The sequence below is a fragment of the Sorex fumeus genome, unplaced genomic scaffold (genome assembly GCF_029834395.1).
Source record: "Sorex fumeus unplaced genomic scaffold, SorFum_2.1 ptg000075l, whole genome shotgun sequence".
Taxonomy (NCBI): domain Eukaryota; kingdom Metazoa; phylum Chordata; class Mammalia; order Eulipotyphla; family Soricidae; genus Sorex; species Sorex fumeus.
The window spans coordinates 13228076-13253774 of NW_026606132.1; the positions used below are offsets into that span (position 1 = coordinate 13228076).

Genomic DNA, 25699 nt, shown 5'->3' on the forward strand with positions numbered 1-25699 from the left:
AAGAAAGAATTTCAACCCCGTGTCTCAGGAGCCTTAGTACTCAGACCTCTACCTCAAGACAACGTTCTAATATGGACGACTAGTCATTGGCAAGTAATGTGTAAGTGTTCCCACTGGGGGTGTATTTATAAACACCACTTACAGCCCAAGAACAATGAACTGGAAAACTGTGGAAATGCTTTTTCTCCCACTGACCATTTGTGCATTTTTGGACATACTTGACAAGTACAGCTGCATTCAGCAGGTGGCCCACAATTTCCTATATTCCTACGGTGGGCCTGACTGCAGATTTAGCAGACGGGTGTCATCATCAATGTAACTCTTCTGACTTGCTCTAATCTTTGCTTCACTTAATCTGATCCATGGTCAAAACTAAGCCCACGGGTTGTTGACATAAGACAAAGGCACCTTTCTTGGTACTGGCGGAGCGCACAAATTTCCCTGCTCAATTCAACTTTACCACAGCGAATCCCAAGCTCCCTTTGCAGTTTAACAAGAAGGTGTTGTGATTTCTTGAGACAGAGAGCAATTAAAATGGATCTCTTTTTGAAACTTCTTGCCTTGGTCGTCTCAAAGCTTTTTGCCAATGCCATTTTGTAGACCTAGAAGGAGGGGAATCATATTGTACTGAAAAGTTGTGTTTTTTTGTATCTTTTTTTTAAAAAAAGAATTAAAATATGGCCAGTGGAGGGTATTCTATAGTAATCAAACAGCAACCCAAGATTTAAACCTGGCTTATGCATCTGCCATCAGAAAATAGATTTTAATCAATATTCTTTTTAAAAAATTTTTTGGGTCACACCCTGCGATGCACAGGAGTTACTCCTGGTTCATGCACTCAGGAATCACTCCTGGCGGTGCTCAGGGGAACATATGGGATGCTGGTAATCAAACCTGGGTCGGCTGCGTGCAAGGCAAATGCCCTCCCCGCTGTGCTATTGCTCCAGCCCCATTAACCAATATTCTATTATTGAAAAAACACTGAACATTTATCAAAGGAAAAAATGCCATTTGCTCCTGTAGAGTTTCTTTTCTTAAGAGAGGATAGTTTAGACAGATTATGTATGCTTAAAACGACTCCCCCTGACATATAAAATGAAGCTAATATCCAAGGTTAACATAAACAAGGCCCAGAAGGACATGTCAATGGTAGGAAGCTTATCACAAGATTGTGTGTGGGGTAAAGGGTGAAAGGCACAGGTAAAGGGATATGCCTGATAACCTTTTCATTATCTATATCGCAAACTATCAGGCCTAAAAGGAGAGAGAGAGAGAGAGAGAGAGAGAGAGAGAGAGAGAGAGAGAGAGAGAGAGAGAGAGAGGTACCTGCTATAGTGACAGGCTGTGGGACACGGGGTGGAGTGTGGAGGGGAACTGGGACCATGGTGGTGGGAAAAGTATACTGGTGAAGGGCTGGGCGTTGGAACATTATATGCTGGAAATCCAATCATGAACAACTTTGTAAATGTGTGATTCACTGTGATTCAATTAAAAAAAACCTAAAAAAATAAAACGACCCCTCTGTAAGTTTTCTAACTAAAGTACTTGTGTCCGAGACTTTTGGAGTGGAGGTAAGAATATAGAAATGAGTAGGTATGAGTTCAGAGATGTGATATACAGAGGCTTGATTTGGAAAATAAAAGCTTATGGCACTTGATCCTGAGACCCTGTCTACTTGTGTAACCTTTGGTAAGTCTGTGCTCTAACTCAGTTTCTGCATCTGAAAGGAGGAACAGAAAGATCCACTGTAACTCAGCCCTGTCCTAAGGAAGATTAATTAAAATATCACGAGGGAATGACTTATAATGGGTAAAGTGCTACTCATGTGTAAGGAATTACTGTTATCATCATGGCTAGGCAGACTTTAAAAAATATTTTTAATTGAATCACCATGAATTACAGTTACAAAGTTATTAATGATTTAAAATTTAAAAAATTAATTTATGAATTTATATTGAAATTATTAAGAAATCCTCTTTATTAGATAAAAGAAATCTCAACCATCATCTTTTATTTAATACTGATGGCTCATAAAATATTAAAAAAACTGTAATTCCCTTAAAATTCTTTTCTTAATATGCTAGGTAAATTCATTCATGTATACATACCTAGAATGCCTCAGTTTACCTTTAAAAGTCATGCATGTATATGCATATTTCTTTTGTTAATTTGAAAAAGGAAAAACTTCACCATTTTTATTTGAGGTATTATATATAGATATGGAATATTAGGATACATTTTATCTGCAATATGCAATGATTTTGTGTTCGGGTGGATCTTTTCCCAAGAACTTATTTTATAAGTATCTTATGTATAGTTGTGTCAGGACTAAATTATGCTTGGTGGTTTAGAATAATTTTCTCACCAATGAATCTCTGCCATGCTTTTCTCTACCTCCACTTCATCTTATTTTTACTTATTTTTCTCCTTTAAAATTTTTTAAAATTGAGTCACTGTGAGACAGACCCTAACAAAGCTGGTCATGATTAGGTTTCAAAGTCATACAGTGTCCCAACACCCATCCCTCCACCAGTGTACATTTCCCAGCACTAGGGTCCCCAGTTTCCCTTCCATCACCCCCAACCCACCCCTCAGTCTGAGACAGAGAGAAAGAGAGAGAAGTTATTCATGATTGAATTTCAGGCGTACAATATTGGAGCACTCATCCTGTCCCAAGCGTCCCTTTCCCTTGGCTTATATCCTCAGTTTCCCTCCCACTGACACATTTTCTTTTGCTTTTTATTTTCGTTTTCCCCTTGGTAGGCACTGTGGTTTACTGTTACTTTTTTTTAATTTTAATTTTCCTTTATTTACTTTTTAAAAACATTTTTAAATTTTTATTAGTGAGACACCATGAGGTACAGTTGTAGACTTACAAATTTTTTTGCTTGGGTTTCGGTACATTTACACAATGGAGTACTATGTAGCTGTTAGAAAAGATGAAGTCATGAAATTTACATACAAGTGGTACTACATGGAAAGTATCATGTTAAGCTAAATGAGTCAGAAAGAGAGGGATAGACATAGAAAATTGCATTTATCTGGGGAACATAAAGTAACAAAATAGGGGACTGACACCCAAGAATGGTCGAGATTGGAATTTTGCTCCATGGCTTAGAGGCCATCCACACATGCTAGGGGAAAAGGGAGCTCAGATAGAGAAGGGAGCATCAAATAAAGGGTGTTGGGAGGATCCTCCCACGATGGGAGAAGCATGCTGAAAGTAGACTATAGACCAAACATGATTGCCACTCAATGCCTCTTTTGCAAACCGCAACACCCAAATAGGGAATAGGGAATGCCCTGCCACAGAGGCAGGGTGGGATGGGGGGATGGGAGGTGGGAGGGATACAGGGATGGGTATTTGATCATTGTACTGGGGTTTTTATGCCTGTCACTTTACCTCCTTTCATTGATGTAAGGAAGTTGTCTGACTGCAGCATTTAAATGAACAAACAAACTAAGCACTCTGATATTTCTCCACTAGGTGGCAGTTTAGGGATGTTAAAAACCTCAGAGATTTCAGGTTTGTGAGAGTACAGCAGCCAACGGAAGGAGAATTTGACAAAAGATAGCCTTTATTGTTTTTTAAAACTCTCATTCAGACGCTACTGGTTTGTAGTTTTGTATCTATAAAATCATAGAGGTCTCTTTTGACTCTGAGACAGCTAAGCAAATAATTTTCGCAAGTAAGAAACATGCTTGCCTCAGTCAGCTGTCTAACAGACTTAATGCTTATTTATGACACCACTTCGCAAGTAAAGGTTTTATTTCAACTGAGGTCCACATACTACTTTGGTAAAGCATCAGATAGCAACTCTTCCCCGATTTGCAGGTTAATCTGGCTCTACTGCAAGATTCAAATTTGTCTTTGTACCCTCAAATCAGTCTGAAACAATAAGAACATGTGGGGGGCAGAGTTGGACAGGACTAAAATTTTCTCTGGACACTGAAATTTGAAATACATTTAATTTTGACTTGCCACAAAATATTTTCCTTTTGGCTCTTTTCACCGATTAAGAAGTAAAGAAATAACTGAAGCCCAAGCACAAAAATTTGTGAGTCTACAACTGTACCTCATGGTGTTTCACTAATAAAAATTTTAAAAAAGGAAGTAAAGAACATTCTTAGACTAAAGATTGTTTTGAACGTTGGGTCCCATTTATTTCATAGGGTGTCCTGATGTTTTAAAAGCTTTTCTTGATCTCAGATTCCATTGTAACAGCAGGATCTGCATTGTCATCAGGCATTTGTTCTTGGATTTATGGACATGGCTCGTTCTGTATTTGCTAAAAGCTTACAAATAACCAAACTCCTGGCATCTGGATACAGGAAGGCAGATAGTTTTCCAGTTGTGTAGGAGAAGCAGGTCTTCATGCCTGGGTTATTTTTTAGCGTACTGATTGAACAGGGGCCGCTGTGGAGGCAGTGCTGGTCTTTTACATACTTTCCTGGAGAATTTCTTTTTTCCCCTTTATTTTAAAAAATTGAATCACCGTGAGCAACACTTACAAAGCTTTCGTGTTTGAGTTTCAGTCATACAATGACCGAACACCCATCCCTCCACGAGTGCATATTTTCCACCACCAATATCCCCAGTAGCCCCCTATCTCAATTCTCCCCTGCCTCTATGGCAGACCATTGCCCCCCATACTCTCTCTTTACTTTGGGGCATTATGGTTTGCAATACAGATTACTGAGAGGCTATCACGGTTTGGTCCTTAATCTACTTCCTGGAGGATTTCTTTAGCTTTCTCCTCTGCCACTCCCACTTGGACAAACCGTTTGGGTGTGTTTGTGAGACAGACGCCCAGAGTAGCCGGTGGCTCAGATACTCTCCAGCACTCGCTACGGGCTTTCGGCGACTTGCTTCCTTCACACGGGGTAAGCGGGAACTGTTGGCGCAGGCAGCTATTCCGGGGAGCTGGACTTGTATCCGGCGGTCGCTAAGCCAAAGCCTACTCGCCCTTGAACTCTTTCCGTGCGCCTTGATGGAGATTCCTAGTGTGCTCGGGCCGCGGTGGCTTCTGCACTGAGCAGTTTTCTTTGCATGCACGCCACCTAGGAAGGGGAGCGACGCTTTGAACGCGCCCGATGACGGCCGCGCGTGAGTCTTCTTTGCAACGCCAAACCGTTTCCCCAACGGGCGCTGCCTTCCAGTTCTGAGTTTTGCCGTCGGCCGGTGCTGGGTGGAGGAGTGAGGTGGGGTGGGGGGAATCGGAGCCCGACTGCCCGCTAATCATACAGATCCTTTGAGGTCTCTCCTTGAGGGTCTAGGGATTTTTGAGTTGCAGCCACCTGGACGGGTGCGGTGTGGGCGGTAACTCCTACCGCGTGGCAGAAGGCGATCAAGGTCGCCAGGGAGGCCCCCCCCATGTCCCCGCCCCCAGGGGGAAGTCAGCCCACCCAGCCTGCAGAGACGGGACCTCCCCGGAGCCTCGGGCGCGGGGGGTAGGGGTGGGGTGGGGGCGGGCCCTCCGGGCTGGGAGACAGGACTGGGGCTCCCGTGGGCGGTGCTCGCGTGTAGGGGGCTGGCGTGGAGGGGTGCTCGGGAGAGACCGGAGGGAGGCTTAGGGATCAAAGATTGCGCGGCCCGGGAGGAGCCCGAGCGCAGGTAAGCAGATCGCCTTTTCGGTATTTCGCTTTCAGCCCGACGATTGCCCCCACCCTCCCCTCGGGGACCGCCGGCGGTGTAGCGCCGCCTGGCTCGCGCTTGGCCCTTCGCGGATTCAGCCCGCGGCGCCTCTGGCCGGCCGCGTGGACAATCTCCACGGGAGCCAGAGCAACGCTATTCCTCCCCCCCCAACACACACATACACACACACACACACACACACACACACACACACACACACACGGTCCCTACGAGGGCCTGAAGTTCAACGGGGGTAATCGAGAGAAAAAACTCTTGTTGTATGATCTTGGAAATACAGAGATGATAACGCAATACCCTCCTCCTCCCCTCCCCCACCCCCGCCGCGATGAAGCAAATAGGAAAGTGTCCCCGACCTAGCCCTTCTGGGCCACACTCACTTCTCCCCAATCCTTCAGCTTTGGCACATCGCCGCCACTGCAATCCTGTAGACGTGGCTCTGAGGCCTGGACAACGCACAGCTGCTCAGCGTTGCGTTGCGTTGCGTTGCTTGGCTTTCTCGGGGAGTTGTTGTGCCTCCCTGATGTGCTTCACTGTCTGTGCTCCTAGGTGAGCAGCCGGAGCCCAGCACACAGTAGGGAGTTTGGAGATAATGTATGCAATGGCGGGTCTGCTTTTCCGGAACGCACCCCCCCCCAAAAAAAAAACAGGCGCCAGCGGGGGAAAAAAACGATGCTTTAACAGAAAATTAGGAACCGATTGAATTGAAGTGCTTTAAAGGAATCACACATAGCAGAGAAGCACGTTTGGAATTGTTTTTTTGCAGGAAGACTTAAGCCTCTGAGCGTGGTCACAAAGCATTTTCTTTTTAAAGCCCGCGAGGAGCATTGCCCCGGCTGAATTTTCTATGATGCAAACGCAAATTCAGATGATGCAAAGTCGGTGATGCACTTTCAAAGGGGTTCAGGCGCTCAGTAATTTTAGTGTCTAGGTTTAAGTCAACCAGCAGGCGGCCTGATACTTAAAGTAGGCGCTGGCTGCAAGTTCCCCAAGTCATTATCGTGAGGCAATTTTTGTTGATTTCGTATTGTTTGTTGCCCTGACGTTAAGGGCGGAGATCCAGAGGCAGGTTTAGGAGGCCTGGTCGTACTTCAAGCTGGAACGTGGCCCGCCAATTAGACCCCGCTGGATTCTTCCCTACTAATTCCTTCCATGTGTCTTATGCAGGCCAGTGAAAACGCAATCAAGAGGAGAAGCAAACGGAGGGAGATGTAAAGAAACTATTACTCAAGCGTATGTTCTTTTACTTGTAAAGTTTTGAAAGTTTGGGGTGTGGCTAGTCTCCCTAAAGCTCAGGAAAAAGAAGCTATTTGTTGAAACACTTGCCTTCTAAGAGGAGATCGTTTCCCTCCAGGAGCTATTAAGTCTTTTCTTTTCCTACTTAGTAATAAAGTGGAAAATTCAGGGAGTGTGGACGTTGCTGGTTTCATCACACCGAACGGGTTAGGCTTTGTGTTCGGCTTTACCTCAGAACAGATACTGTGCTGGGGTTTGTCTGTTCTTAGACTGCCAGCAGAGGGCAGTATTGCCACATAAATCCCATTTTGGTTTGCTTTTTTGGGGGCGGTGGGGGTGGGGGAGGGGGGCATACGAGATTTACCGAGCTATTAAAAAAGTACTTCAAGCCAATAAAAAAAACTGTACGCAGGTCTCCCGTGAACCTTTAATTTGAAAAAGATTATTATTAAGAACTTATGGGTGCCTGCTTGATTAACGACCGCTTGTGAAAGAAAGTGAAAATATTTCATGTCTTTGTTGTCAAAGATTAAACCAGCAAGGACAAAACGGCAATGTGATAAAAATTATCAGCATGAAAACCCCAAAATATGTAGAATACCAGTAGTTAGGACTTTTTCTTCTGGAGTGAGAATGGGTCTAGATTTAGATTTATCCCAAACATCTGCTTTTTTTTTTATTCATTACAAACACAAGCCCTCTCACTAATATCAAGACAATTAGATATAACTGTATCTCACCAAAGAAATATGGTGTCTGAGTACCTCCATGATTTTCCCCAACAGACTTTTCTGGTTTGTTTTTCACGATTCTCTTCAGCCATGGAGTGCATCAGCTTCAATGTGATCTAATGCCAAAGTTACTCAACACTTTGCTACTTCTGTCTTTGCCCACTGGGACCCCCCCTTACTTTCATCTCCCCCTTGCTTTCTCCTTTTTCACACACAACCAATCCTAGTCTAATTTAAATACTGACCTCTTTGTAATTGTGGCGTGAAGTTCTTGGTTTGTCTGCTCCAAGCATTTCTGCAGTCAGGCAGAAATTCTGTTTCAGATGTCAAGGTCTCACATCTTGGGAAAACAGATGGTGTAACCTTGCACTATCCTAAAGGCTGGATTCACAGGAGATATGGAAGGGAAGGAGATGGAAAGCTCTGATCTAGACTTTAGAGTCAGCCTGAGGGAGCAAGGAAAACTTCCTGGAAGAGGTGGTGCTTGAGCTAATTTGATGATTCAGGGAATCTGGATGATTGAAATAGCCCTCTAACTGTCAGAGAAAGGGAAAAGGTAATGAAAGATAAGTATCGTTAGAGAACATATTTTATATGCATGAATTTCTTTAAAAAATAAAAGCGAAAAGAGAAAAGAAATCTCAGCTGGGGAAAAGGAAGTAGAGCAGACTGGACATTAGCCAATAAGCCAGGGGACTCATGGGAAGAGTTTTAAATGGGGGACTAGAGACAACTCTTATTTTGGAATGGTTGCTTTGAGGCAATGGCAGTCGTAGGCTTGAGCTGCAGGCAGCTGGCTACTGATACGTTCTGATGAGGAACAAGAAGGGTCTGAACCAGGGTAAGACCTGTAAGAATGGACAGAAGAGGACGTAAAGTAAGAATAAGAGAATGTAAAGTAAGAATGGACAAAAGAGGGCAGATTTGCCCCCCCCCCCTTAACTCATTGTTTGCAGCTCATGGAATGGGATTTTCATTTTATGTATAAATTGTTATATTCCTCTTTCACAGAAGACTAAGTTCCTTAAGATCAAAAGTTTATGGTCAGTTAATGGCTCTATTTCTCTTTTTACATGGTCTTGTATTTGCTAAGCTCTTTGGTCTTTTAAAACGTTTTCTTTTAGTCTTAACTTTTAAGAAACTCCATTATAAATTTTTGGTCTTATGTGGTCCCCCAAGTCCTGCCAAGAGTGATCTCAGAGCACAGAGTCAGGAGGAAGCCCTGAGCATAGGGAGGTGTGGTCTAAATACCCCTGTCTGTCATTAATTTCTAAGAAAATGTCCATTGAATGACCTCTTTGTTTATGTAGCTTGTATCATTGTCCTCCCATTGTTCATCGAGTAGGCACCAGTAATGTCTCTATTGTGAGACTTGTTGTTACTGTTTTTGGCGTATCGAATACGTCACGGGTAGCTTGCCAGGCTTTTGCCATGCGGGCGAGATACTCTTGGTAGCTTGCCGGGCTCTCTGAGAGGGGAGGAGAAATCAAACCGGGGTTGGCCGCGTGCAAGGCTGTACTATGGCTTCAGCCCTTTGTTTATCCTGTTAGCAAATTCTTTGTGGTAGTTTATAAATTTGGGGTGGATGGGAGGAATCAGATGGCTCACCAAAACCTTACCACTGCTTAACATTTGTGGATTTAGAATTCATTTAATGATTCTCAAAGTCTATATTTTACTAGTTCACCACTTGAGTGCGTGTGTGAGTTTTGAGATTTTTCTGGATAGTATAATTGATAGCTTAGCCCAGCTTGCTAAAAAACAAACCCCTTTAGCCATATCTGGCTTTTTTTGTAATAGGTACTGTAGTGAATTTAATCTTCTTTGTCCATAGAAATCCTCCCAGGGTGTGGTATTACATTTTTTTCATTGTTCAATGCTAAAATGATGATAAAATGGGAAACACAGCACTGAGGTCCCCTTGCCTTTTCACGCATCTGGACAGTGTGTATTCCACTCAGGAACATAGAACTCAGGCAGCTAAGTGTTATTTCTCCTCTTAGAGGAGGCAAAGCATTCTTTTCTTGTTAAATTTTTCTGGCCATAATCAACTATGTTCAAGAATTACTTCCTCCTGACTCTGCACTCAAATATCACTCCTGGAAGGTTAGGAGGATGATATGGGGTTTCAGGGATGAAACGTAGGTCAACTGCTTGCAAGGCAAGTGCCTTCCCTGCTGTACTCTCTGTGGCAAGGCAGTCTTTGACTTCCAGAGCTACCAGAACTATGAGATTATCATGAAATGATATAATTATGTGATTATCATTAATTATATCCCTCAACCCTATAGATAAATGTACTTTGAATAAATACTTTGAGAACTGGAACCCTCAATAATACCACTATTTATGAGCATTCTAATGACTTCATATGCTTACACAACTGACTGAACCGGATGGTAACATGAAGTTATTTCAGAGATGTTATTTTTACCACTCGTTGGGATCCAGGAGCTTACAAAAGTGATGTCCAGAAGTTTACAAAAATGATGTGTCTTCAATATAGTCTGAGAAAACAGGGGTAAACTTTGACCCCCAAGTTAATTTGATATGGGTAGACCTATATTCTAGCGTTTGAAAGTCAATTGAATGAAGCTTTGAATCAATGATTTAGGAACACTTTTTTTATACCCAGAATGATCAGTTTTTATTCTGTTCACAGCTCTCTTGGTTACTTTTAACTTCCCCATCACTTATAGGGTACAGAAAATAGGTGCTTCATGATATTGATATTATAAAACTGAACTGTGTCAAAATTCAAATATTTTGGGTTTGGGCCTAATTGCTATGAATCTTCTCTTCAGTTTTGAAGAGAAGGGCCACAGTGGACATTAGTTTGATCTGCAGCATGTCATGGCCCCTGAGTATCACTGGGTGTCACCCTGGAGGCCTGCTGTAGCACAGGGTCCAAGTAGCACCAAGTCTTCAAGTGCTAGTATCCAACTGTCAGTCCTAGTGGCCCAATTTCACTGGAGTACTGCTCCCCCACATAACACAGTGCTATCTTTATTGTTTTATTAAAAAATTTTAATAGTGAGACATCATGAGGTACAGTTGCAGACTTACACATTTTTGTGCTTGGCTTTCAATTATACAATGATCAAATACCCATCCCTCCACCAGTGCCCATTTCCCACCCCCATGGATCCCACCACCACGGATCCCAGTTCACAGTGCTATCTTTAGAGGCTGCCTCAAGACAGTAAGAACAACAAAACAATTTTGGAAGAGAAAAAGACAACTTTTCTTTTAAATCGGTATTAGGATTTGGGCCTTATCAAACTTTTTTGTTTGACCTCCTGACTTAAGCACTGTATTTCATTTAGAGCAGCTTCCTTCCCGTGATTTGCTTTTCATCCATTTTAACTTTTTATACTGTAAATAATAGAGGAAAACACTACAACATAGTAAGTAACCTACAATGCAGCCATGAAACACAAGATTATGCAAACATGCATTAACATGTACACACTCTATTTTTTTGAAGTCAAACAGATTTCATTTGGAGGTTTTTGAAGGGGAGGAGGGACAGAAAAGTGGAAGAGAAAGAGAATAACACATTCAAGAGAGAGCGTGGGCTTCCCCAAAGATGGAGAAGCCCTTACACACACTAGATAATAAAGTACACATCTCAAGAGGGGAGATGTGGCGACACATGTGCTTCGATGCCACGTGTGCTTGGCCACGAAGGTGCAAGCAGCACATGGGCTCAGGCAGCATATATGCCCCCGCACACTTTTTATTTATTTCATTTTCATTTCATTTCATCATCCTGTTATTCGTCGATTGCCTCGAGCAGGCCCCAGTAACGTCTCTTTCATCCTAGCCCTGAGATTATATTCAAGGCTCTTTAGGAGAATGAGACCCATCATTGTTACTGGTATTTGGCATATTTGGTATGCCACGGGGAGTTTGCCAGACTCTGCCCTGTGGGCAGGCTACATTTGATAGCCTGCAAGTTTGTCCAAAGAAGGACGGTTCCGGGAGCTGGATTTTATAGTCTCTGAGTCTTGGCCGTTGATGGGATTACACGGCGCCAGGGGGCCAGGTGGTGGGTGTGACCCCCGCCTACTGGAATTTGGAGGATCTGGGTGGAGGATGCTCGACTCCAATCCGAGTAGGCTTGGAGATCTCAGCCCCGGAACCCGCGTGGATTTGTCCCTCTGCCAGTACCTTCATGTGTTTATTTATTTATTTTTAATCATTTTTTTATTAGTGAAACACCATGAGGTACAGTTATAGACTTATAAATTTTTGTGCTTGGGTTTCAGTTATACAATGATCAAGTACCCATCCCTCCACCAGTGCCCATCCTCCCCCACCACGGGTCCCAGAATCCCTCCCACCCCCCATCTCCCCTGTCCCACCCTGCCGCTGTGGCAGGGCATTCCCCCTTGTTCTCTCTCTCTTCTTTTGGGTACTGCACACACACTTTTTAAAAACCTAAAAATTCAATTATTTTTTTATTGATCACTGTGAGATACACAGATAAAAAGTTTTTTGTGATTGAATTTGAGTCGTACAATGTTCCAACACCCATCCCTTCACTAGTGTACATGTCCTGCCACCAGTATCCCCAATTTTCCTCCTATTCCCACCCCACAGTCTGCCTCTGCGGCAGACACTTTTTTCCTCTTTCTTTTTCTCCCTCTTTTTCCCTTTTAGGAACTGTGATCATTTTCAATCATCACCATTGTCATAGTGATCCCTTCTCTGTCCTACTGCCCTCCTTCCCCTTGTGACAAGTTTACTACAATTAACCAGTCTTCCTGGACCTTGTTTCTGTTGTCTTTGGCTATTATTCTCATTCTTTTTTTTTAATATCCGATAAGTGAGTGTGTCTGTTCCTCTCCCTCTGATTCATTTCACTCATCATGATACTCTCCATGTCCATTGTACAACTCAAATTCAATCATGAACAACTTTTTTTTGCAGACCTTTAAACAAAATTTATTAGTGAGATATCATGAGGTACAGTTGTAGACTTACAAATTGTTGTGCTTGGGTTTCAATTATACATGAACAAATACCCACCCCTCCATCAGTGCCCATTTCCCACTGCCACGGATCCCAGTATCCCTCCCACCCCTCCCATCCTCCCATCCCACCCTGCCTCTGTGGCAGGGCATTCCCTTTTGTTTTCTCCATGAACAACTTTTTAACTGTGTATCTCACAGTGATTCAATAAAATCAAATGAAAGCAAATTCCATGACTTCATTTTTCCTAATGAGTGTGTAGTATTTCATTAAGTAGATGTACCATAGTTTCTTTATCCACTCATCTATTTTTGGGCACTTGGGTTCTTTCCAGATTTTGCCTATTGTGAATAGTGTGACAATGAATATTGGCATGCAGATGACTTTGCTGCCTAGTGTTTTTTTTTTTTTTTGGCCCCTGGGGTATAGTCCCAGGAGTGGTATTGTTAGGTCCTATAGAAGTGCATTTTCTAGTTTTTTGAGGAATGTCCATATTGTTTTCCAAAAGGGTTGGATTGGTCAGCATTCCCACCAGCAGTGAATGACAGTTCTTTTCTCCCTGCATCAGTGCCATCACTTGTTGTTCATTTTGATGTGCCAGAGTCTGTCGCATGAAATGATACCTCACTGTTGTTTTGATATGCATATCTCTGATGATTTGTGATGGAGAGCAATTTTTTATGTGACTTTTGACTATTTGTATTTCTTCTTCGAGGAAGTATCTGTTAATTTTTTTGTAGCCAGTTTTTGATGGGGTTGGGTGTATTTTTCTTGTAAAGTTATACCAGGTACTTATATAGTTTGATGCTAACCCTTTGTCAGACGGGTATTGGGTAAATAATTTTTCCCATTCCGTGGACTGTCTTTGTATCCTGGTCATTGTTTCCTTTGAGGTGCAGAAGCTTCTTAATTTAATGTAGTCCTATTTATTATCTTTGTTTCCACTTGCTTGATCAGTGGTGTTTGATCCTTGAAGATGCCTTTTGTTTCAATGTCATGGGGACTTCTGTGCATGTTTTCCTCTAGGAACCTTAAGAATTCAGGTCTGATACCAAAGCCACTAATCTATTTTGATTTGACTTTTGTGGATGGCCTTGGAAAGAGGTCTGAGTTTTTCTTCCTGTCTTTTTTATTTTTGGCATGTAGTTTTCCCTGCACCACTCGTTGAAGAGGCTGTCCTTGCTCCACTTCATTTTGTTGCTTCTTTATCAAAGAGTAACTGATCATATACCTGTGGGTCTGTCTCAGGATAATCAACTTTATTCCATTGATATTCCAATTCTGTAAATTGCTTTGATATATTGAATTCCTTCAATCCCTATGTTGTTGAGAGTTTTTATTCCAGTACCATGCTGTTTTAATTACCACCACTTTGTAATACAGTTTGAAAGTGATGTCTTGCATCCCCCTACCACCCACCAAGGATTGTTTTAGCTATTCCTGGGGGTAGGGTTACTGTTCCAAATGAATTTCAGAAGTGTTTGATATATTTCTTTGAAAAATAACATGGGAATCCTTATTGGGACTGCGTTAAATATGTACAGTGCTTTGGAGGAGTACTGCCATTTTAAAGATATTAACCCTCCCATTGCATGAGCAGGGTACGTGTTTCAATTTCTTTGTGTCCTCTTTTATTTCTCGAAGTAGTGTTTCATAGTATTCTTTGTGTACATCTTTCACTTCTTTAATTAAGCTGATTTCAAGATAATAAATGAGATTATTTTAGTATCTTTTTCTTCTCTTTCATTTTTTTGTATATAGGAAAGCCAAGGGTTTTTGCATGCTAATTTTGTAGATTGCCCCTTTCCTTTACAAATCTATTGTTTCTGGGAGTCTTTTGATAGACTCTTTAGGATTTTCTAAATATCGCATCATGTCATCTTCAGACAGTGAGAGCCTGACTTCCTTTTCTCTTTGGGTGCCCTTTATATATTTTTCTTGTCTAATTGCTATGGTACTACCAGTATTTAATTGAAGAGAAGTGGCGAGAGTCGGTAATCTTGTCTTGTGCCTGATCTTAGACTTTTTGTTTTTCTGCATTTAGTATAATGTTTGTTGTGGGCTTGTGGTAAATTGCTTTGATATATTGAATTCCTTCAATTCCCATGTTGTTGAAAGTTTTTATCACGAATAGATGCTGGATCTTGTCAAATGCTTTCTCTGAATTTATTGATTTGACCATATGATTTTAATTTTTTATTAATATGATGTTTTATGTTGATTGATTTGCATATGTTAAGCCATCCTAGAATCCCTGAGATGAATCCTACTTGATCATGGTGTATGATATTTTTGCTGAATTGTTGGATTCTATTTGTTAGTATTTTGTTGGTCTGGAGCACAGTGGTTAAGGTTTTACCTTGCATGTCGCAGAGATGGCCAACCCAGGTTCGATTCCTCCTCCCCTCTCGGAGGGCCCGGCAAACTACCGAGAGTATCTTGCCTGCATCTTAAAGCCTGGCAAGCTCCCTGTGATGCATTCAGTAGGCCAAAAACAGTAATAACAAGTCTCACAATGTGTTGTGAGACGTTACTGGTGCCCACTCGAGCAAATCGATGAACAACGGGAGGACAGTGACAGTGTCAGTTGTTGAGGATCTTTGTGTCAGTGTTCAGTGTTCATCACTGATATTGGTCTATAATTCTCTCTGATTTTTTGTGGTGTCTCTGACTGCTTTTGATATCAGGGTGATGTTTGATTCATAGACACTCTTTGGGAGTGTTTCTGTTTCTGAAGTTTTATGAAGGAGCCTGGAAAGAATTGGCAGTAGGTCCTATTTCAAGGTTTGAATGCATTCACTGGTGAATCCTTTGTTTTTGGAAAGATTTTTACTACCATTTCAATTTCCTTGATAGTAATAGATCTGTTCAGGCATTCCATATCATCTTGGTTCAGCCATTGGAGGTTATAGGCGTCCAGAATTTATGTATTTCTTCTAGGTTCTCTTGTTTGTCACATTAAGATTCACAAAGAACATCAGAGATTTCTGATGATCCTTTGAATTTCTGTGGTGTCTATTGTGACATGCTCTCTTTCACTCCTGATTCAATTTATTAAGTTTTTTTTTCTTTTTGCTTTTTTGGGTCACACCCGGCGATGCTCAGGAGTTACTCCTGGCTTTGCACTCAGTAATCACTACTGCTGGTGCTCAGAGGACCATATGGGATGCTGGGAATCGAACCCGGGTCAGCCGCGTGCAAGGCAAATGACCTATCCTCTGTGTTATTGCTCCAGCCCCCAATTTATTAAGTTTTTGGCTGTGAGTTTTACTAGTGGTTTTTGATCTTGTTTATATTATCAAAGAACTAGCTCTTGGTTTTATTAATCTTTTACATTATTTTGTTTTTATTTCAGTTTATTAATTTCTTCTCTAAGTTTTACCGTTTCCTTCCTTCTGACTGCTTTGAACTCCTTTTGTTGTCATTGTACTGTTTCTTAACTTAGCAGTCAAGTTATTTATGTGGGTCATTTCTTCTTTTCTGATGAATGCTTGCATATCTACGAACTTTCCTCTTAACACCGATTTTCTTTTGTCCCACAAATTCTGGTAGGTATTGTATTCACTCTTGTTTGTTTCCATGAATCTCTTAATTTCCACTTTGATTTCCTCTATGACCTTTGAGTGTTCAGTAATGAACTATTTAATTTCCAAGTGTTTGCATTATTTTTGTGTTTCTGTTTGTGATTAATTTTTACTTTCAGTGCATCATGGTCTGAGAAGGTAGGTGATATGATTTCTATGCTCTTGACTATGTGGAGGTATGTTTTGCGTCACAGAATGTGGTCTGTTGTGAAAATGTTCCATGTGCATTGGAGAAGAATGTGTGTTATACTCTGAGGATAAAAGGCCATGTATGTGTATATACCATATAATCCAGTTCTTCTTTCAAAGCATCACTTAACTGAGCTTTAGTTTAGTTGATCTGTCTAGAGGAAACAGAGGTGTTGAAATCTCCAAGTACTATTGTGTTGCTATCAATGTCTTTCTTTAAGTCTATTTTCAGCTATTTTAAGTATTTTGTGGTCCCTCATTAGGTGTATATACATTTAGGAGTGTGAGTTCTTCCTGATGTACATATCTCTTGATCATTAAAAGATGACCTTCACTGTCTCTTATAACCTTTTTAGCCTGAACTCTGTGTCATCTGATACTAGTATTCCACATGGCCTTTTTGAGGGATTGTTTACTTGAAGAATTGTCTTCCAACCTTTGATTTTGAGTTTGTGTTTCCACTGATTCTTCAGATGTGTTTCTCGCATGCAGCAGAATCTTGGGTTCTATTTTCTAGTCCATCCTATAACTCTGTGTCTCTTAATTGGTTAATTTAGCCCATTGACATTGGGATAGACTATTGTTATGGAGTTTTGTGCCATATTTCTGCAGGAGTTCGGTGTATTTGTGGACTCGTCTTCTTTTAAAATACTTTCTTTAGTTTTTTGAGTCTACGAAGTTCCTGAGTTATTTTTTATCTGTGAAGCTGTGCATTCTTCCTTCAAATCTGGATGAGATTCTGTCTGGGTAAAGTATTTTGGTGAGGTGTTCATTTCATTGAGTGTTTTCACGTTATCCCATAAATATATTTGGGCCCAGAGGGTTTCATTTGGTCAATCTACTGTAAATCTTAGGGACGTTCCTTTGTATATTAGATCCTTCTTTGATCTTGATAATTTTGGTATTCTATCTATGATTTTCATCCTTCTGATAAGGATGTGTGTTGTAGTACTTTTCGTTAGATTTATTTTATCTGGTACCCTTTTGTTACTCTTCAGCTCTGGTAACTTCTCATCAATGATTGCCTTGGCTGCTGCTTCTTTATCAGGGTTCCCTCTGGGCCCTCTAAGACCCCAATGATTCCTGTGTTCTGTCCATAGCAGTTGTTAGTCAGCTACTGAAGCCATCCAGGGAGTTTTTCATTTCATCTGCCAAGTTTCGCCAGTTCTGTTATTTCTGTTTGTAGTTTTCTGATTTCTGCTCTCATATCCTCTTGTGCTTTATTGGAGGTCCATCTCATTGTTTCTTTGGTCTCCTTAATCGTCCTCAACAATTCCTCTCTGAATTCCTTATCAGAGAGGTTAGAAACTTATTTTTACTTGTTGAGTTTAATGGGCTACCATCTTCATTACTAAACCTGGTGGTGTTCTGCGCTTGGTGGATGGGGAATAATCCTGACCTAGGGGGCAAGATGGCGATCCTGAGTAACAAGCCACTGATGTGCTGCATCTCAGTTTCCTGGGACCAGGGCTTGGCAGAGCCATACCTGGGTGTTTAAGAGCCTTCCTCTTCTTTTTTCACTTTGTGGGTTGGGGTGAACCTGAAATGGGGGGTAAGATAGTGATCCTGAGTAACCATCCTGATACATGGACTGCTTTTGCACTGTCTCTAAGTTTCATGCACACTCTTTGTGGTGAGAAATTTCAAAGCTAGAGAGAAACAGAAAAGTAGTGCAGTGAATGCTCATCCACCATTCACTCTCATTTAGCAATTGTTAACATTTTCCCATAAAATAAATTATGGATTTTATATATAATTTGTTTCAATTCCATCCAGAAGAGTATTTGCTTATAATACAATAGTTTAATTATTTACCCAGTAGGAGTGAAAATTGTCATCTAATCTCATCTACTAAGCAGATAACATTCAGATTTATCTAGTTATGCATAAATCATAAACTGTGAATGATTATTATTCATTAGTGAAGTCATTATCAGATCAGAAGCTTTCAGAGCTGAGCCAGGTCTTATATGTCAGGAGCACTGAGTGATAGAGGAACAGAGCTTAGGGTGGAAAATGTACAGTGATAAGGTATTCACTTAAAATTTTGCCCCTATTCTAGCATCATTTGCCTCTAGAGAAATCGAGGAATTATTTTGAGCCCCAACTTGGCTATTTTGGTTCTCTGACTCTCCTGATCCCCCAGGACTCTAGTATAGAATGGCTATAGCTTCAAGAGAGATTGCTAGACAATGTTATAAATGGATAGGCCATTATTTCAGCACCATTGTTTGAGTAGTATTACCTTTTTCAATACCTGAAATAATACTATCAAACTATAATCTGTGGTATATAAAATAACATGCTATTGAATGACAGGTGGCAAAACTGGCTTTAGATTACAGAAAAAATACAAGAAAGGAAATAAATGAATAGGGGAACAAGAAGAGGAGGGAGGTCTGGAATTAACATAAGATCAGGGGTCTTGGGCTCTCTGTGGTGGAGAAGTGAATTATCTCTACATGTCTAATCCACTAGATGCAGTAAGCATGGGACCCAAACTACAACAATTAAACTTAAAAATCTGTCAGGGAGTAAGGACTGGGTCTGGGGTGGGAAGGAATTGGAGGTCAGTGGTGGAGAGATAGAGACATGGGATGTGGGAACATTGTATGCCCGAAAACATGTTGTAAGCAACCATATAAATCACGGTTTCTAAATAAAAAAAATAGCGGGGCCTGAGTGATAATACAGTGGGTACGTGTTTGCTTTGTGCATGACTGCTCTGGGTTAAATCCCTGACACCACATCTAATTAGTTCCCTGAGCCCTGCCAACAGTGTTCCCTAAGTAGAGCCAGGAATAAGTTCTAAATACTACCTAGTGTGGCCACCAAAACAAAAAATAAATAAATAACACTGAAAGAAAATACTTGGATATGTATCTGTTACCTCAAAAGGGGGGAAGGCATTTTAAAGCAAGGGTGAAACATTTACTATATAAATATTTGACATCTCTCAATAGCAATAGACAAAATGTAAGAAAAGGAAAATGTTTGCAGCATAGAATTCAAAATAAGGTATCTCTAATGCCATAATTGTAATCAGTAAGAAAAATGAAAAAGTGGGTAAAGTTTATCAATAGACCAAGTAGGGATAGAGAGAAATTGCTTAGCATATAAAAGACAATTTAAGAAATTACAACAATAAAGAGATTTGGTGATTCACCTTCTGCTTGGGAGAAATGAACGAAGGTTGATAATATTTCCTGTTGGTGAACATATGGAACAAAAAAAATTCTCTTCCACAGTTAGTGTGTATGCAAAATCATTATAGCCTCTGTAAGGGCAATTTGGCATACACTATTATTATTCCAAATTTCTGTTCTTACTAGCTTACTAGATACTTATGCAAACAGGCTCAGTTCCTGATTTGATTTCCTATTTTTGCTTTCTCTTAGATGGTGAAATTGTGCCTCTCATATCTCAGTCTTGTAGCCTGACCTTGACTCCCGAGTTCCGTGATGCCTTCAAAACAGCAAGTCATTCTCATACCAAACGAAAAACGAGTTTGCCTTTTCTGCACCATTGAGAGTTTCGGAACAATGTGCAAATTCAAGTCACCATCATGTTGTCTTGCTGACTGTTTCGTGTGACAAGAATAGCATTTGGGTCTCTTGCTTCTACTCATAGCCTTCTGTTTGTTGCTCGTCCTGCAACTGCTGAGCACCATATATATATGTAGTCATACAACAGCTGTTTTGCACATTTTAAATTTGTCTTGTGAATGTTGTCACTTGCTTCTTATAGATTACCAATTAGCGTTATGTGCTGCTCATGGATATAAACCTTTCTGCAATCATACATTTGCAAAAGTTTGAGTTAGAATGGCATCCAAGCTAAAAAACGTGAAAAATCGGTGCTAGCAGTGAAAGAACGGTGAAGAGGGCAAGAAAGGCAATGTCTTGAGCAAACCAAATGAGAATTCTTGAAAGTTTTATAAGTGGTGAAAGCAAGACCTGTGTAGGGCGTTGTTTTGTTTTGAACGAATCTATGGTTCATATAATACAGACCAAAGAGAATGTACTTAGGGACAGTGCATGGAGGGGCATTCCAATATCTTTGACAAAATAACTCGTAACTTGAAATGCCAATATAGAGAAAATGGGAAAAGATTTACCTCTGCGACTGCTAAAACAGAGACATTGCGTAGACCTCTTTCTATGTGTGTGCCATCCGCCAGTGAGCATCAAAACCTTGCAAGCTTAAATTTCTCTCTCTGGAAGAAAAGTTCTACCCTTTACTGCAAGTAATAGGTGGTAACATAGGTTTAAGAAACGCTGCAGTCTCTATGAAAAGAAGTGTCTGGCAGATGAAGCAGATCATAAGGCTGCTAAAGAGTATCCCGGATGCCCAAAAGAAAGTGAAGAAATTAGCTACTTGCCCCAACATGTCTTCGGTGCTGATGAAATGGTCTTGTTCTGGAAGCACATACCTACTTGCACATCTGTTACAAAGAATGAAAAAAAAAAAGCCAGAGTTTTCAAGCCTGGAAAAGACAAGCTCAAAGTTCTCTGTTCCAATGCTTCTGGCAACTTTATGCTTAAAGCCATGTTGCCTCACAGATTCTGAAAACCTTTTCCAAATTTTTATTTATTTATTTATTTATTTATTTATTTATTATTTTGGTTTTTGGCCACACCTGGTAGTGCTCAGGGCTGACTTCTGACTCTGCACTCAGGGATCACTCCTGGAGATCCTCAGGATGTCGGGGATTGAACCCAGGTTGGCCATGTGCAAGGCAAGTGCATCCATGCCCTTTTCATAAGAGAATGCCAGGAACGTTTTTTCTATCAATTGAAGGTAAACCATAAAGTATGAATCACTGAGAAATTATTTTTGGGTGGTTTATGAAGTGTCTTGCTCCTAGGGTTAGGCAGTATTTAGACAAAACCATTTCGAATTCAAAGTGCTGCTGATTCTGCTCTCATCTCCCACTGGCAAACGTGTGATGATAGTAAGTGATGCTGATCCTTGTGTTAAAGACTCTCCATTCTCCTTCCCCCAATACAACCTCAGTTTTTCAATCACTGTATCTAGAAGTGCTAAGAATGGTCGCGTTGTACTATACTTGGCATATATTTGACCACTTGCAGGGCTTAAGAAGGTAGGCTCTTGATCTTACTGTCAAAGTAGCTTGGCAAAACTTCTCCATTGGTAATGCTTTAACAATGATAGGAGAATTGTTGAGAGAAATCTAACAATTCACTCTTCATTGAGCCTGGTGGAAACTTTGAAATGAAGTTGTAACTGATTCCGAAAGTTTCCTTCCAGTGATAGAAAACATGGAAATGTCTCTAGCTGCTGCAAAACGTTTGGGTGAAGGTTTTGAGGACATTGCATTAAGTGACATTGCTGAACTGTTAGATTCTCGCCCTTAGAAGATAAGTGAGAAATATTTCAGATATGTGACTACATCAAATATTGATAAAGGAGGTCAGCAGAGGTTACCATTCAGAACTCAAAGATTTTGAAGCATCACTTAACAAATCAAAATGCCATGTTGAGTCAGAGGAAAGAGACCCTTCCATGGAAAATTTTCTGACTTTCAGACAAGGCTTAAATGATTATTTACAGCCCTATTAAGTAGTAATAAGAAACCTTCAAAGGCAGGACACTAAAGTCCTTTCTGTGTTTACTTCAACAGGGGTGAAGAGTCTGAACCTAACAGGTGTATGTATCATTCAAGCCCAGTCTCCAAAGTGCAGGCACAATGGTCACAGGCAGATAGCTGAACCTTGTGATTCTGATTTCAGAAGGTCTAATGATGTGAAGTAGTATGAAAGCAGAACAGAAAACTCTAGCTTACTTTCCTTCAGACAAAATTTATGATTTTCCCACCTAGATATCAGAAGGAAATAGAGAAATAGAAATTAATTGCCAGTCACTGTTGCCTATGCTAATTTAATGAAATACCACCCAGATCAACTTAGTATTTTATTTCAGTGATCAAAAAATTCTCTTGGTTTTCATAATATATCCCAAATATCATCAATTCCTCAAATAAAATTTTTCTACAATGAATATTTGAACCCTAATACCTTAGGGAAAGGGCTATTTTATTTGGATGGACTATTTGCTTTTTTTTCTTAATGTTGACAAATACTTTAATTCTTACCAAGCCAAACTTAATATCTCAACAGTAAGGATAATTAAACCTCTTTTGACATTAGCTTGAAAGATAATTTGTCTTTTAGCACTTTGTTTTACAGTAGTTACTGGTTGGTCTTGAACGGCAGTGTGTTTGTAATGGTTTTCTGCATTTTTGTTGGTCACTAATTAAGAAACTGCTAGTGTTCATTTATGTGGACTATTTCTCTTCTCACATCTGGTTTCCTCAGGGATTTGTGCAGTTGGAAATATTCCAGGAAAGGGATGTTGATATGTGTTGGGGATCCAGTGATTTCCGTCACCAGCCCACCCTGGAGGTCTGAATGGCAGTCACCTTTCTCTTAAGTTTTGAAATGATGAGAGAAGAGGGGAAAATCCACGAAAGTCAAATGGGTTGATTACATAGTTACCGTTGAGATGCCAGACATTCCTCAAGAAGTTCAAAAGACTGATGAGCGTTGAAACCCATCAAAGGGTACTGTGGCTCTAGTGACATGCCACAGTACCAGAGGAGCTAACAGTCTTGCTCTAAGCCACGGTGGTTCTCAACACTCAGTGCACATCAAAATCATGAAGAGGGCTTTGAAAAGTACAGATTTCTACAAACTGCCTTAGACATGCTGAATCAAGGATGGAGCAGCGCCTGTATGTTTTGAAAGACCTCACGTCATGATTACAAGTTAGAATGATTTCGAGTAGAAATAGAAAATAGAAATAGAAAATATAAGACAAATGGGAGTGGGCCCAGGAACTAAGAGAACCTTCACCCCATGTTTCTCCTTTGCCACTAATTCAATGGATGGTCTTTTTCAGGACATTCTAGTCTTTTCTTATCTGTCAAATAAGTGATTAGAAGCACTTGGTTTCTATGATTCTTTTGTCTCTGACATTGCCACCTTGAAAGTCTCATCAATCTCATTGCTTTTGAGGGTACCTTTCATAAAGACAGTGTCAATAGTAATATTACTATGTGTTATTATTTTTAAAATTATCACTGTGGTGTAAGTGTGGTTTGGAGTTATGCATTGCTTCCTCCTAGTAAAGAGATCTAGGCATAGGTACAATGAAAGGGGAAGGGGATGGAGAGATCATACAGTGTATAGCTGCTTGTCTTGCACATGGCTTCAATATCAGGTATCAGGTATTATCCCCTAGCTGAAATTTTAGGAACATGTGAAAATTTAGTCTAGCAAAATGGTTGAAAGTTTTCTTTGAGTATATTTCATATACATATTGAGTGGAAAAATATTTCTGTTGTCATATGGTTAGGATTTTTTTTCCTGTAGTGTTATGAAGACCACAGAAGTTTACTCTATTTTTCACATGTTTAACCACTGGAAAAAAAAGAAAAAATGAGAAATGAGAAAGGGCAGTTCAGGTTGCTGAAATTTGTAGAAAATATTAGAAAAACTGGCATTGCATTTTAAAAGAAACTTTTGTTTGTTGAAAATTTTCAAGATCAAAATGCAGAGACAGTTCTTTAAACTACACTATTTGGATTACATTGCCACCACCATCTGAATGCTGATAAAGGGCTTTTATACTGTGTATTGTCTGTGGTTGTGTGAAACATGTTTGTGCTGTGAAATACATCAATCACTGAACTTTACATAGTATTACCTTTGGATGGCCCGAGATGTCAGTGTGTAGTGATTTAAGAATTTATAAATAAATTGATATGCAATGAACCGAACATATAGGCTCTTAAGGACCCTGAAATAAGATAGAAAAAGAGCAAAGGGATAAATAGTACATTTCATTGGCATGGCTAACAAATAGTAAATTAAATATGAATCTAACGTACCTGAGACATTGCATTCCATCTCTATTGCATTACTGCATAAAGTCAAAGATATGTGATCCATCATTACAAACATCTCAAATTGACTCGTAATTAACTGACAGTGGTATGATGAGTTCCATAATGAAGAAAACTTGGGGTTTAAAGTGAGAGTGATAGTACAGCAGGTAGGGCATTTGCCTTGGATGTGGTGGACCCGGGTTTGATCCCCGGCATTCCATATGGTCCCCTGAGCAAAGCCAGGAGTGATTCCTGAGAGCAGAGTCAGGAGTAACCCCTGAGCATCGCTGGGTGGACCCAAAAGCCAAAAAACATAATTGAAAAAATTAGTGAGAGCATAGCCCTTTGCTTCTTGTCTGCCTGAAAACTCCCTCCCTTTGGATGAGTGGTGTTTAGTCCTAGCAGGGCAGAATAACTTTGTGCTGTGAGAAGTCAGCATGTAGCCTAGATTTTGGAACCTGACAGGCTTACGTTCAATCCTGTCCTTGTCAGTTACCAGCTATGTGACTGTGGTCATGTTTCTTAACCATCTCTCATTTGACCATCCTAACCATCTCATTCTAATCCGTAAAATGGGGTTCAAAAATACCTGCATTAAACTATTTCCGTGAGATTATATGAAATGTTTATACAGTGCCTGGTACATGGTAACTGCTCAGTAATTGTTACTATATCAATACATTATTATTATGAACTAGCATAGTAGAACTTGAATATGATGGTTTACTCCTGTCTTTGGAAAGGTTTTATGATTTTGTATTTTATCAAATTTTGTCAAAAGAAGGTATGCATGGTGATTTTAAGAGAACTGAAATATTTTTATTTCTTTATGAGAAATACATGAATCTATAATCCCTTTGTGCCTATGTTACTTTGTGACCTAAAGTTAGTCTATATTTTAATGTTGTTACTATTGTATGATATTTTAATATGCCTGTTAGAAGTAATTATATTTTACTATACATGTATTCCTGTTCTCTATAAAATAATATAACCAAATCGATATAATGTTTAATGTAGGTCTATACATGTTATATAAGCTAAAACCATATAAGACCTGCTTTGCTTAAACCTACCCCAGTACTCCCCATAACACATTCTAGCTCTGCTACCCTTGAGAGAAATTGGATGCCTTGCTAGGTGAGGACAATTCCTCATAATTAGCTCCTGAATTTTTGTGTATTTTATGTATCTAAATGACATATGATTAGTTTAAACCAGTGATATTCAGAATGCTAACATCATAACACTTCATGATGTGTACTGAACAACAGAACTGTCACTGCCTTAATGTAAAGCCCCTCACTTCCACATAATATGTATGATTATAGTCACCTCATAACTCATACACAATTCTTAAATATCTCTACTTGGAATATCTGGTGTCCTAGTACATATAGCTAATCGTTGTTGACATTCC

General features: G+C 40.2%; 1 protein-coding gene across 7 annotated transcripts in view; it reads left to right on the top strand.

Annotated features, from left to right (window-relative positions):
• Positions 1-25699, top strand: part of LOC130038444 (melanoma-associated antigen 10-like) — a 205757-nt gene that overhangs the window by 38830 nt on the left and 141228 nt on the right. Inside the window, exon 4 of one of the 7 annotated variants that reach the window (XR_008794679.1) lies at positions 19769-20986. The exons of the other annotated variants lie outside the window; for them this stretch is intronic. The gene's annotated coding sequence lies outside the window, so the exon portion shown is untranslated. Of the gene's footprint in view, positions 1-19768; positions 20987-25699 lie in introns of those variants that run through there. 7 annotated transcript variants of the gene reach the window in all.